This window comes from Cebidichthys violaceus, unplaced genomic scaffold (genome assembly GCF_023349555.1).
Source record: "Cebidichthys violaceus isolate CVI_PGR_0920_01 unplaced genomic scaffold, fCebVio1.0.p SCAF_77, whole genome shotgun sequence".
NCBI classification, from domain to species: Eukaryota; Metazoa; Chordata; class Actinopteri; order Perciformes; family Stichaeidae; genus Cebidichthys; species Cebidichthys violaceus.
In genome coordinates, this window is record NW_027176961.1 from 283,125 (window position 1) to 296,226 (window position 13,102).

Genomic DNA, 13,102 nt, shown 5'->3' on the forward strand with positions numbered 1-13,102 from the left:
CATACTATACTATGACTTTTTTCAACATGCTATACTATGACTTTTTTTCAACATACTATACTGACTTTTTTTCAACATACTATACTATGACTTTTTTCGACATACTATACTATGACTTTTTTGACATACTATACTATGACTTTTTTCGACATACTATACTATGACTTTTTTTGACATACTATACTATGACTTTTTTCAACATACTATACTATGACTTTTTCGACATACTACTATGACTTTTTTTGACATACTATACTATGACTTTTTCAACATACTATACTATGACTTTTTATCAACAAGCTATACTATGACTTTTTTTGACATACTGTACTATGAGTATTTCATAACATTTTTATAATTTATTATACTATGACATTTCACACTTTTTCAACATACTAACTACACTATGACTTATTTGTCTGGCCTACTATAAAATTACATTCTATTTACATATTATATTAGCTTTAATAAAGTAATAAAGTTTAATAAACCATTTACCATTAATGTAACTTAAGTGTTGTTGAACCTTTTGTTGTGGAGATGTGGAGGATGAGAAAACGCCCTCATGTTTCAATCACAGCACTGCTAGTGTTGTATCACATGCAGGCTTCATTCAACTTGAAGTACTTTTTGGACAAACACGTCTGTTTTCTAACTGAACAGACACAAACTACTAGAACACGTTATACAACATTCATAACACATTGATAGTAACACGTTGACCTGTCATTGAACTCTCACTGCACAGACGCAACACTACAGGAATTCTGTGTGCAGAAACCTGTGCCGGGCTCCTGCAGCCGGACAGCGACCAGGAGTGTGTGTGATGAAACCTGTGTGTGTGTGTGTGTGTGTGTGTGTGGTGCTTGCAGGCTGCAGTCATCCAACAGGGCTAGTTGAAACTAATCTTGATATGTTGAACAAGCAAACTGGAGCACCAGCCGCACCCCCCCCACCCCACCCCACCCACCCACCCACTCTGATAAATAATAAACGACCTTTGAGTGGCTCCAATTTATGAGCCGGTGAGCGCGGGGCCCGATAATGGACTAATTAGTTGTATCTCACATTAACTGATATCGGACACTCGGCTCCTCAATGCTAACTTTTATGTCTGGGATCTGCCCCGGGGGGCCCTGATTTGGGACACCCAAAATGGAGGAGGGAGGAGGGTAGATGGGGTAATTTTCTGTTCCGGTGAGACCGGTGGAGGAGGAGGGGGTGGGTGGAGGAGGGGAGGGTGAGTGGAGGTATTTGGAAAGAAGGATCGACAACTACTAACAGGTATTTCTCTGTATCAAAGCGTCCACAATCCCCAATGGAAACAAAACCAGAGGAGAAAAAGCACAAACTGACAAAGTGGATTCTGGTGGTGGAGGTGGAGGAGGAGGAGGAACAAGGCAGGGCGCTGAAAACAGGTGAGGCTTTGTTTGGCTGAGTTTCTGAGGTAGATCCATATCAGGAATCCTCTCCCGCTCGGCCTCGCGCTCTCTCCGAGGCGGATCGGTTTACGGCGTGGAGACTTGCTGTCGCCTCTCCATCGGCTGACAGACAGGAAGGAAGGAAGGTAGAGGAGGAGGAGGAGGAGAAGGAGAAGAGAACATCTCAGTCACCAAAACACGACAAGACGGCTCCAAAAGAAGGAAAGAAGAGGATCCAGATGAGATTAGATAAAAGTTTCATGATCCCTGAGGGGGAACTGGGACGATCCGGCAGCAGCAGAGAACTGGATACCGATAAGAGCCGAGGACGGAGCAAATGGAGCGCTGCAGATCACCAACGTGTACAAACACTCATAAACAGAAGGAAACAGAGCGAGTGCAACCAAAGACCCGGAGAACCCGGAGAACACCACGGCCCGGGGACTACAGATCAACAAGCTCTCCATGTGAACAGGTGTTCAGGCACAAGTGATTCATATCAGATAACCACAAGTGACAGAAATCTAATTAATCTCACAGGAGTTAGCATTCGTTTACCACAAATACAGTTTTCATTTCCCTCCCAGCCGTAGTGCTCTTCATTAATCTGGATTGTTTCCGTGTGAGCTGAGTTGTGTTGTGTTGTCTGTCTTCAATATAATGGAACTGATGACACAAACCAACATTTCATGAACTCAACAGTGAGACATCCTGACCCGCTCACTCAGTTCAGACAGGAATCTGTAAAACAGATCTAGATTTATTAATCGCACTATGACTAAGAGGAAAATATGTATTTTCACTTCTTTTTTTTGGTGAACTGTCCCTTTAAAAGTCTATAGCAGAGCGGCGCTAGCATGCAAATGTTTAGCAGGATTAAAGTTCATGTTCACCATCTTAGTTTAGCGTGTTAGCATGCTAAACTACCTGCCGATGGCGCTAGAGGAAAAGTCAGAATATCACCAAAGTCGGTGGGATTCATCCTCTGACAAGCGCGATTGGTTGTTCCAAATTTGGTGCCGATCCAGCCAAGATTAGTTTGGATATTTCAGGCTGGATCTTAGCAGAGAGCTGCTAGCATAGATATGGAATAAACACGACTGTGGCGCCAAGAAATGATCTGAGTTTTGACGTTTTGAAGTTTTGACGTTTTGAAGGCGTCACCGGTGAGCTGGGAGGACAAACCAGAGAGTGAAACTCCGTCTAACTCAAACTAAACCTAAGCAGAGCAGCGTTGTCGTTATTATCTGGAGAACATGGACTTCTGTGGTTGTTGTACTTTCCACTGTGGGTTTAAAGATAAAGACAAAAATAACTTGATTTGCTGTCTTTGAGCTCTTAATGTTCCCAGTAATATAAAGACAAATCTATAAGAAGGGTGATCTGTGAGAACATGGAGATGAAGAACCATAATGATATAAGAACTCTAAACATGGAGTGTTGAAGGAGTGAATCTTTAGTTCACAGAGTGTTTAAGAGCTTAACGTTCACAGCACTGCAACAACATGGAGCGCCACACCTTCCTCTCCTCCTCCTCCCTCGACGACTGAAGACTGTTTGTTCTGGAGTTAATCCCTGACATGACGCCTGGTCTCTGCTCCGACACCGAAAGTAATCCAGTCCACCCCGGGGGGGGGGGGGGGGGGGGGGGGGGGGGGGCAATCTGAACAGTAAGCGAGAGGTAGAGCAGGTTTAGATAATTAGTCGCCTCATTTCCAATCACAGATCTGAAACCTGGGTTCAGATGTGTGTGTGTGCGTGTGTGTGTGTGTGTCTGTGTCTATGTGTGTGTGTGTGTGTGTGTGTGTGTGTCTGTGTGTGTGTGTGTCTGTGTCTCTGTGTGTGTGTGTGTGTGTGTGTGTGTCTATGTGTGTGTCTCTGTGTGTGTGTGTGTGTGTGTGTGTGTGTGTGTGTGTGTGTGTGTGTGTCTGTGTCTCTGTGTGTGTGTGTGTGTGTGTGTGTGTGTGTGTGCCTGTGTGTCTCTGTGTGTGTGTGTGTGTGTGTGTGTGTGTGTGTGTGTGTGTGTGTGTGTGTGTGTGTGTGTGTCTGTGTGTGTGTGTGTGTGTGTCTGTGTGTGTGTGTGTGTGTGTGTGTGTGTGTGTGTCTGTGTCTGTGTCTGTGTCTGTGTGTGTGTGTGTGTGTGTGTCTGTGTCTGTGTGTGTGTGTGTGTGTGTGTGTGTGTGTGTGTTACATGACACGTTTGCCGAAGTGTTTCAACAAATGACTTTGTGTTCAGACATGCTGCAGCTCCTCCTGCTGATTCAGACGTCTGAGAATCACATCATGTGACTTCATTCTGACAACAGTGAAGTCTGTTAGTACGAGGTACTAATACACAGTCAGTGTACTACTACTACGGTAGAATGTTTCCACCTCTTTACCTTCCTGCTGTTCTCTAAACACACCAGACTCACAGAAACAGACTAATGCTCCGAGAGCTTAAAGCACTAAATTAGTCTAAGCTAGTCTAAGTTAGTCTAAGTTAGTCTAAGTTAGTTTAAGTTAGTCTAAGCTAGTTTAAGTTGGTTTAAGTTAGTCTAAGTTAGTCTAAGTTAGTTTAAGTTAGTCTAAGCTAGTTTAAGTTGGTTTAAGTTAGTCTAAGTTAGTTTAAGTTAAGCTAGTTTAAGTTAGTTTAAGCTAGTTTAAGTTAGTCTAAGCTAGTTTAAGTTAGTTTAAGTTAAGCTAGTTTAAGCTAGTTTAACCTGTGGTGTGAACAGCCTCATCAGATCATGTTTATCTGTCAGATTGATGAACAAACCCGAGGACAGGCCCAGCGTCTATCTCACAGGATTACCCATCAGCCCCTGCTGTTTCAGGTCATATTGCTGTCGTTATAATCTCTTTTGGCGTTGAGACACCAAACATCTGAAGCAGAAGATAATCTCTGTTACATAAAAACATATATATTTAGACCGTCTTACTTTAATATCTGTTAATAGTGTGGTGTTTATCAGTAACTGTCAACGGCCCTGTAACACCAACACTCCACTCTTATAGAACACATTTTTAATTTTAATACACAATTATTAGCGTATACGTATAATCTGATCTACGGTTTATACATAAAGACATATTTTATTTGCACTATTTGTATAGTTACAGATCACTTGTTTTTAGTGTTTTTTATATTCATATTATGTCTTATTATTATTATTATTAATAATATTTAGACTGCACCATGTTTTTTTCACATACTTGTGTACATAATATGTTCTTTGTCCATTGATAGCACTGTAAAGATGATTATTTGAAGACACAGTGAACTATTCTCGGAGCTCGTTGGACCGGTTCCTTCCCCTCAGAACTCACCGTCGTGGTGTCGTCGGCTTGTCTCTCGGCTTGTCTCTCGGCTTGTCTCTCGGCTTGTCTCTCGGCTGCTTTACATACTCGTCGGGACATCTTCCAGCTGTGCTAAAAACCAGCATGTCCTCCAGCGCTGGCACCGGTCCCAGTGTGTCAGAGGGCCGGATGAAGAGAGGCGCTCCGGGCGGAGTGACACCGATAGGTCTGCCGCCTCCTCTTTCAGCTCCAGTGAACGAGAGCAGAGAGCTGGAAAACTGCTGCTGCTTATCACACTATAGGCCCACCTAAATGTAGCTTAGCTTCACATCCATTAGCTTCTTTAGCTTTGGCTATCTGATATAATTTAGCTTTCTGAAGCTTGACAATGTCTTGTGTAAAATGGGACTAAAAACTGCATTTGTTGACAATAAATAACCTTATAACCTTATTGAGCTTAAGCTACTTTAGCTTACATCATTTAGCCACTATAACTTTAGCTTCCTTGTATTCTTTAGCTACTTCAGTTTTGGCTAACTGATGCCCAAGCTAATAAGCTGTAGCTACCTAATGTCCTTGAGCTAATTTAGCTGAATAATATTAGGTAGCCACTTTAGCTTTAGCTACCTAATAACATTTAATTAATTCATATAACTTAAGCTACTTTAGCTGTGGTGTCTATTAGCTAAAATATACTTTACTTGAGCTTCAGCTTCTTGAAGACCTACTTGAATGAGCTAGATTACGCTACCTGATGTGTAGGCCTATAGCTACTTTCGCTCTTGCTTTAGCTGCTTAGCTTTAGCTACCTGATATATTTAGCTACTTTGGTTTTAGCTAGCTAACATCCTTTAGCGATTACACTTAAGCTACCTGCTGTGTACGCCTTTAGCTACTTGATGTCTTTTAGCAGCTTTAGCTCTTAATGTCATACAGCTGTTAGCTCCATGATAACTTTATATAGCTTAGCATCAGCTACCTAACATCCTTTAGCTACTTGATGTACTTGAACTACTTTTGTTTTACACAGAAACACTTTTCATCCACAGTGTTAGCTGTTGTTGCCATAGTTGTAGTTTCCTTCTTCATCCTACTTCCTGAAAAATAATTTGACTTTCATCAATCAGATAAGATCTGTGTCTTCTAATGGTTTTATTTAATGGACAGAGAGAGAGAGAGAGAGAGAGAGAGAGAGACAGACAGAGAAAGACAGAGAGAGAGACAGAGAGAGAGAGAGACAGACAGAGAGAGAGACAGAGAGAGACAAAGAGACGACTGTGTCATGAGTCAACTGGAGGAAAAGCTGAAGCTACAAGGATCTGTTTTCATAACCAGCATCCGTGTAAAACGTATTAAAATGAATCATCAGATTAGCGTCTTCTTTAGATCCAGATCTCATGTGAACTTGTTTTCCTATTTTTATCCGTAGGTTGTGAAATCCTAATCCAGTGTGAATAGAGCCGGTATGAATTAATGAACGGCGTACGCGGCTCTCCTTTCTGCACGCCGACGACGGTAAAGTTGATTTTGACAGGCAATTAGAGGGGAAAAAGGCCCACAGAAATATTTTCAAAACAAAAGCTCTTGATAGCTTAATGGTTTAGTAAATCCAGGCCTCCTGTAGCAGGAGCCAGGTGGGCGGTTCAGGGAGGTGAAACACAGCCGTCTGCTGGTTAAACAGACCTCCAACAGTCAGGGCTGGAGTCCTGAACCAGACCAGACCAGGTCAAACCAGACCAGACCAGACCAGTCAAAACCAGGTCAGACCAGACCAGACAAGTCAAAACCAGGTCAGACCAGACCAGACAATGAGAGTATTTTACGGTGTGGTATTAGTACTTTTACTTGAAGTAAAGGATCTGAATACTTCCATTGATGAAGATGTGAGTCAATGGTTGTAATTTGTTGCAGAATAAAAAGATAACGTTCTACTTTAGAGACATGTTGTTGTTGTTGTTGTTGTTGTTGTTGGGTTGTTTATTGATTCTATAGGATCACATTATGAGTTTTCTGTGATCAGATCTAGTATTCATCAGCAATCCTCTGCTGTAACATACTTCATCAGAGCTCCTCGTTGTCTCTGACGTCTCTGTTTGAACATGAACCACTTTGAACTGGATCGGAAACAATTTAACACAACACAGAAAAACACCGACAGAAAAAGAAAGAAAGAAAGAAAGAAAGAAAGAAAGAAAGCGTTCACACTGATGTTTTTCCTCCTTTTGAAATCACATTGTGGATTTACTGAGAGGAACCTTCTGAAAGTGAAGGCTGCAGACGTTTCACAGCAATCAGGACTCATTAAACCGAGAAATTACAACCATCATCTCTGCAGGTCTGAACCGCCAGAAACACACCTGTGAGTGTTTGAGAGTCTACACAACACGATAAACTCTCTACCTCTACAAAGGAGAGCAAGCACAACCAGAGACCAGGCCGACAAAGACTTGTACCAGGAGAACCTCCGGTTCTTTATGTTCTCCTGTTCTTCACGTCCTAAAGCTGCATTCTCTCTAGTGTCCACCAGGGGGCGACTCCTCTGGTTGTATAGAAGTCTAGTCTAAAATGACTCTACTTCTCTCTTGATTTATTCCCTCAGTAAACATTGTAAACATGAGTTTATGGTCTCAGTCTCTAGTTTACAGTCTTCTTCAATACAGCATGATGTTCATTTAGTACATGATGGAACATTTAGAGTAGAAGTATAAAGTACCACAAAATAGAACTTAAGTACAGTATTTGAGTAAATGTACTTCTAACTTTATTACTCCTTCCAACCTTGACAAAGGCAGCACAGACCAGATCCACTCTTTCCCTTTCCACCTTTCACAATAAAAGCCCTAGACATGTACACTGCTGGAAGTCCATAAATAAAACATCTTACAGCAGCTTCAGTACACTTTACCTCAGACAGACCGTCTGCTCCGGGTCAACAGGATCCTGGTCGTTGGTCGTCTGGTGTTGAGCAGCTCGCAGGTGAACTCCATCACCTCCAGGTCCACGTCAAGGACGGCGTCACTGTCAGCGAGACACAGAACTACTTTCACAGTATGGTGTTAGTACTTTCACTTAAAGTTACTACAATCAACTACCATGTAGTGTTGGTTCTGTTGGTCCCTGTGGACTAAAGCTGTCGTGTCTCTGAGCTCCAGACTCTTTAGAAAACCTCTCATTCTACTGCAGCAGGGTCTGACAGTCTGACCCTCTCAGTCCTGGTTCTGGTTCTCCCGTTGCCTCCCTTCCCTCCAGTGGGTCCAGCAATACATCCTGGATCTCCAGCAGAGAGGAGAAGCTCTGCTCCTGGAGGAGCTCCGGTGGACCTGGTCTCTGCTGGAGGATCTGGGTCTGTCCACGGTGGACCAGGTCTCTGCTGGAGGATCTGGGTCTGTACACGGTGGACCGGTCTCTGCTGGAGGATCTGGGTCTGTACACGGTGGACCGGTCTCTGCTGGAGTCTGAGCTGAAGGAGTTTCTGGTGAACCTGCATGAGTTCATCTGGTTTCACCAGAATCCGACCCGGTGGCTCCGATGACATCATGAAGAATAACTCTATAGAAACAGACCATCTTCTCTCTGATGGTCTCTGTACTGATGGAGGTCTGATAGAGGACCAGGACTACACTGAGACTGGTTCATACAGAGGATCAGGACTCACTTACATGCTCTGTGTGCAGCTTTCTGCTGTTCACACGCAGCAGAAAAACATTAAATGTGGGCAATGTGTGTGTGTGTGTGTGTGTGTGTGTGTGTGTGTGTGTGTGTGTGTGTGTGTGTGTGTGTATGTGTGAGTGTGTGTGTGTGTGTGTGTGTGTGTGTGTGTGTGTGTGTGTGTGAGTGTGTGTGTGTGTGTGTGTGAGTGTGTGCGTGCGTGCGTGTGTGTGTGTGTGTGAGTGTGTGCGTGTGTGTGTTGTCAGCTGCAGCCTGATCAGCACTGTGGAGACGCCTGATGCCAAACAGATCAATGATGGTTCCTGTCTGGCCAGGCGGACGCTCCTTCTGGAGAACCAAGTCTTCCATCACAACATATTGAGGGGCAACAAACCACCACCCATCACCCTCCTCCATCTCCATCTCCATCTTCATCCTCCCTCCTCCTCCTCCTCCTCCTCCTCCCCCACAGAGAGGCAGACAAAGGCTGGCAGAGAGCGCTGCTGCTGCTCGTCAGTCGTGAATGAAGAAGTTCAGACGCAGCAACTGTCACCAGAGCGTCCCGTCACCGCTCCACACACACATACACACACACACATATATATATATATATATATATATATATATATATATATATATTTATATATTTAATATGTATTATGTTATTATTCTGTACCTGATCAAACTAAATCATATTCTGCTCAGTAATTTAAAAAAGGAAAAAATAGAGAAGTGTGTCTATTGTCATCACTATGTGAATATGATATACATCAAACATCGTGTTTATTAAACATATTAAAGAAATACACCATATGTTATATTGTTTATGCAACATTAGGAAATCTACAAACATATACGACATATATATTTGTCATATTGGTGACAGACAATTACGTATATATTATGAAATAATAAATAAATAACATATACATAGATGCTACTTATTTAGTTATATATATATATATATATATATATAGCAGTTTATTTATTCATTAATTTATAACCCTACGCATTTATCTGTCAGTGTTTCCTGTATTTTCACTGTATTGTTTTATAATTAATTTATCTATGTATTAATTCATCTATTTATTTATCTATGTATTTATCTATTTATTTATCTATGTATTTATCTATTTATTTATCTATGTATTTGTTTATTGAGACAGGAAACTGTGCTGTTGTCATTAATTTCGTCAACATGAAATGTTGGACAACTCATAAATCATATTTATTTAATAAATATTAGTTTTATAAAACACACGTCACAACTATGTGAATAAAACTACAGCTGCTAATGTTTCAACAAACCATTGAAATGACAAATGATGAATTATTGTTTGTCAGATACTAAATATATTTAATGTGTTTGTTTCTTATTTAACAGTTGTTTATCCGTTTCCTTCTTCTTCAGTTTTTGCTGCTCTACATGTGATTTCTGTCTTAATATCGCATAATAACTAATAAATAGTTCCAATTATACAAACAAAAATATAAAAGAGAGAAACATTTTGTACGGCAGTAATTGAAGCATTAATGGTATATGTATGTATCTGTAAGAGGTGAAGGTGTTGAATAGAACACATTCACGCTGTTATAATTACAGTCCATTACCGTAAAGAACATACAACAGAAAGTCTGTAGGAAGCAAAGCGTCTTTTCTTTTCTTCTTGTTCTTTGCTGCCGACGGGGAACCGAGCAGAACTGAAATAAAGTGAAACGTTCCTTTAATGAAACGAGCTGCTGATGACTTCACGTTCTACTGTTTGGTACAGTTATTAATCTTCAGAACAAACTGCTGCATGGGTCACTTTTACTTCATTATTACTTTAAACTATTCAACATGTTAGAACTGATAGAATACAAAACAGACACCTATGTACATAATATGTATTACTATAAAGACAGATTTGTTTTATTGTGTTTTTATTCCTTTTGTAATTGTGCGCCTTATAACGATGGCAAATTTAATTGTAGTGCTTAATTGGCCAAAGATATATAGAAAATATATAATACAACATGCCGATATATATATGAATCCGACAGCGGGGAGGTTCAAACATCTCTTGTTAAATAAAAGTACATTTTAAATACAGTCTTTTTTTGTTTACATTCAAGTCATTTTACAAGTGAGAGCTGTTTTAAGGGATAACATATATTATATGATATGATGCATATATTTGCATGATTGTAATAAAATAACCATGAATCACACATTTCATATTCAGAAACCAGTTTTATAAAACTGCAAAAAGCCGAATGTGAATTCATGTTTTCATATGTGAAATGTGATATTTCATAAAAAATGTCTCAAACATTTTTATTTGTGAATTTAACACAATTTACAAATGTACCTGTTAATGGTGAATCTTCCCATTTACATTTTGGAAAATGCAAAAACCTAAAAAGCCTCTTTGTGTATTTTCACATGTTTAAAAAAATGTATTTGTTTTGTCTATGATTTATTTAGCTAAAGGGCTGATAGATGTTATCTACTCATACAGGGATACATATATATATATATATATATATATATATATATATATATATATAAAATACTTAACCCTTTAAAATCATCAAATTTGGCGGCAAACAGTGACAAAGTGCTTTTATTTTGGAGGGGAGGACGTTTCAAAGCATAGAGCAAATCTATAATATAAATGTTAACTAATGTTACTACTTTTGTATTTATGATACATTTTGCAGAGTCAACAGTGTGTGTGTGTGTGTGTGTGTGTGTGTGTGTGTGTACTCTGCCATATTGGTCACAGGATACACACTGAGCCCTGCTTAGCTAAAAATACACACTTCAACACACCAGGCCTTGTTTAGTCGTACAGTCGGCAAACACAACGACAACACAGAGACAGAGATAAACACACACACACAAACACACACACACACACACACACACACACACACACACACACACACACACACACATTCAGCCAGTAAGCAGGCAGAGGGTGCTGGTGTGTGTGACAGATTTACATTACAGCTCATTATATGTCTGTTGGTTTCTGTGTCACGTCGACTGCTTTATCTCTGATTCTCTGTTTGAACACTCTGTTGATGCTAATCTGCTGTTGATTCTGCGGTCAGATTACTGACGCATCAGCGCCTGTTTGATGGACGGATACTGATATTTTTATCACAGATGGAGGATAAATATTTCTGCGTTGTAACCGTTAAAACTGACGTGATCATGTTCAGGCACCAAAACAATGTTTAACTAGTTAAACTTAAAATAACTACGTTACCCGAGTAAAACTTAAAAATAAACTTAACATAAGTACGTAAAAAACGTCACTAACATAACTTAAGAAACACTGCGGGACGTTGGTTTCAAACAGTGCATGTTTTCTTAATTGTGTAAAAACAGAACGTTTTGGTGTTTTAGAGAACAGATATTTGGGGGATTCTGGACCCAGTTTGAAACCAGGATAATCGAACAATTCTAAACGTCTGGTCACCGTAGTTAGCAGCTAAGAACAAGAGTAAATGTTAGCGGCTAATATATCAGAGTGGAAAACAAACTGCTTAATGCTAATGTTAGCAGCTGAGACAGATTGGTTAAATATTAGAGAATAGGTTAGCAGTTAAAACAGTTAAATGTATGCTACAGCTTAGCTTAGCAGCTAAAATACTTTAGGTCTGATTATTTCAGTTAAGAAGCTAAAACAGTTAGATAGCTAATACGGTCGGCAACTTAACAGTTTGGTTAGATGTTAGCTAACTAGTTAGATGTTAGCTAACTAGTTAGTAGCTAAAACAGTTTGGTTAGATGTTAGCTAACTAGTTAGCAGCTAGAACAGTTTGGTTCATGCATTGAGAGATTTTTTTTAAAAAAAGCGTCTGCTAAAAAAAAATTACTGTAAATGACTGTAATGTAATTTAGAGATTGGACCATTTAGACTTAAAGTTAGTCAAACACTTAAGCTAACCTGACTCATTTTAATCTGATCTGAAACATTTGCAGCCTAGTTTACAATCGTGACAACTAAGTGAGTAAATCCCTTCCTGTTGAAAGCTTTGTAAATGTGGACAGTTAGGTTGAGTTAACTCAACATGAAGCAGGACTTCATTCAACTCAATGTTCTAAGTCGCAACAAGTTCTGAAAGGTGACGAAAAATAGCAAACAAACACTTTAAGTTGATTGTATCTGAAAGTGAGAAACTAAATTTAGTGGTAAACTCTAAACTATAAATGTATAAAAGTATAAAAGTAAAGAAGTATAAAAGTATAGAAGTATAAAAGTATAAAAGTATAGAAGTATAAAAGTATAAAAGTATAGAAGTATAAAAGTATAAAAGTAAAGAAGTGTAAAAGTATAAAAGTATAGAAGTATAGAAGTATAAAAGTATACAAATATAAAAGTATAGAATTATAAAAGTATAAAAGTATAAAAGTATAGAAGTATAAAAGTATAAAAGTAAAGAAGTATAAAAGTATAGAAGTATAAAAGTATAAAAGTAAAGTATAAAAGTATAAAAGTAAAGAAGTATAAAAGTATAGAAGTATAAAAGTATAAAAGTATAAAAGTAAAGAAGTATAGAAGTATAGAAGTATAAAAGTATAAAAGTATAAAAGTAAAGAAGTATAAAAGTATAGAAGTATAAAAGTATAAAAGTATAAAAGTATAGAAGTATAAAAGTATAAAAGTAAAGAAGTATAAAAGTATAGAAGTATAAAAGTATAAAAGTATAAAAGTAAAGAAGTATAGAAGTATAGAAGTATAGATATACACTATATACTT

The 13,102-nt window shown here is 39.0% G+C and overlaps 1 protein-coding gene across 1 annotated transcript in view; it reads right to left on the reverse strand.

Annotated features, from left to right (window-relative positions):
• Nucleotides 1-5,581: 5,581 nt before the first annotated feature.
• The window catches only part of foxg1a (forkhead box G1a), a 23,285-nt gene continuing 15,764 nt past the window's right edge, over nt 5,582-13,102 (reverse strand). The window contains exon 2 of the mRNA XM_068737280.1: nt 5,582-7,718. The gene's annotated coding sequence lies outside the window, so the exon portion shown is untranslated. The remainder of the gene's footprint in view (nt 7,719-13,102) is intronic.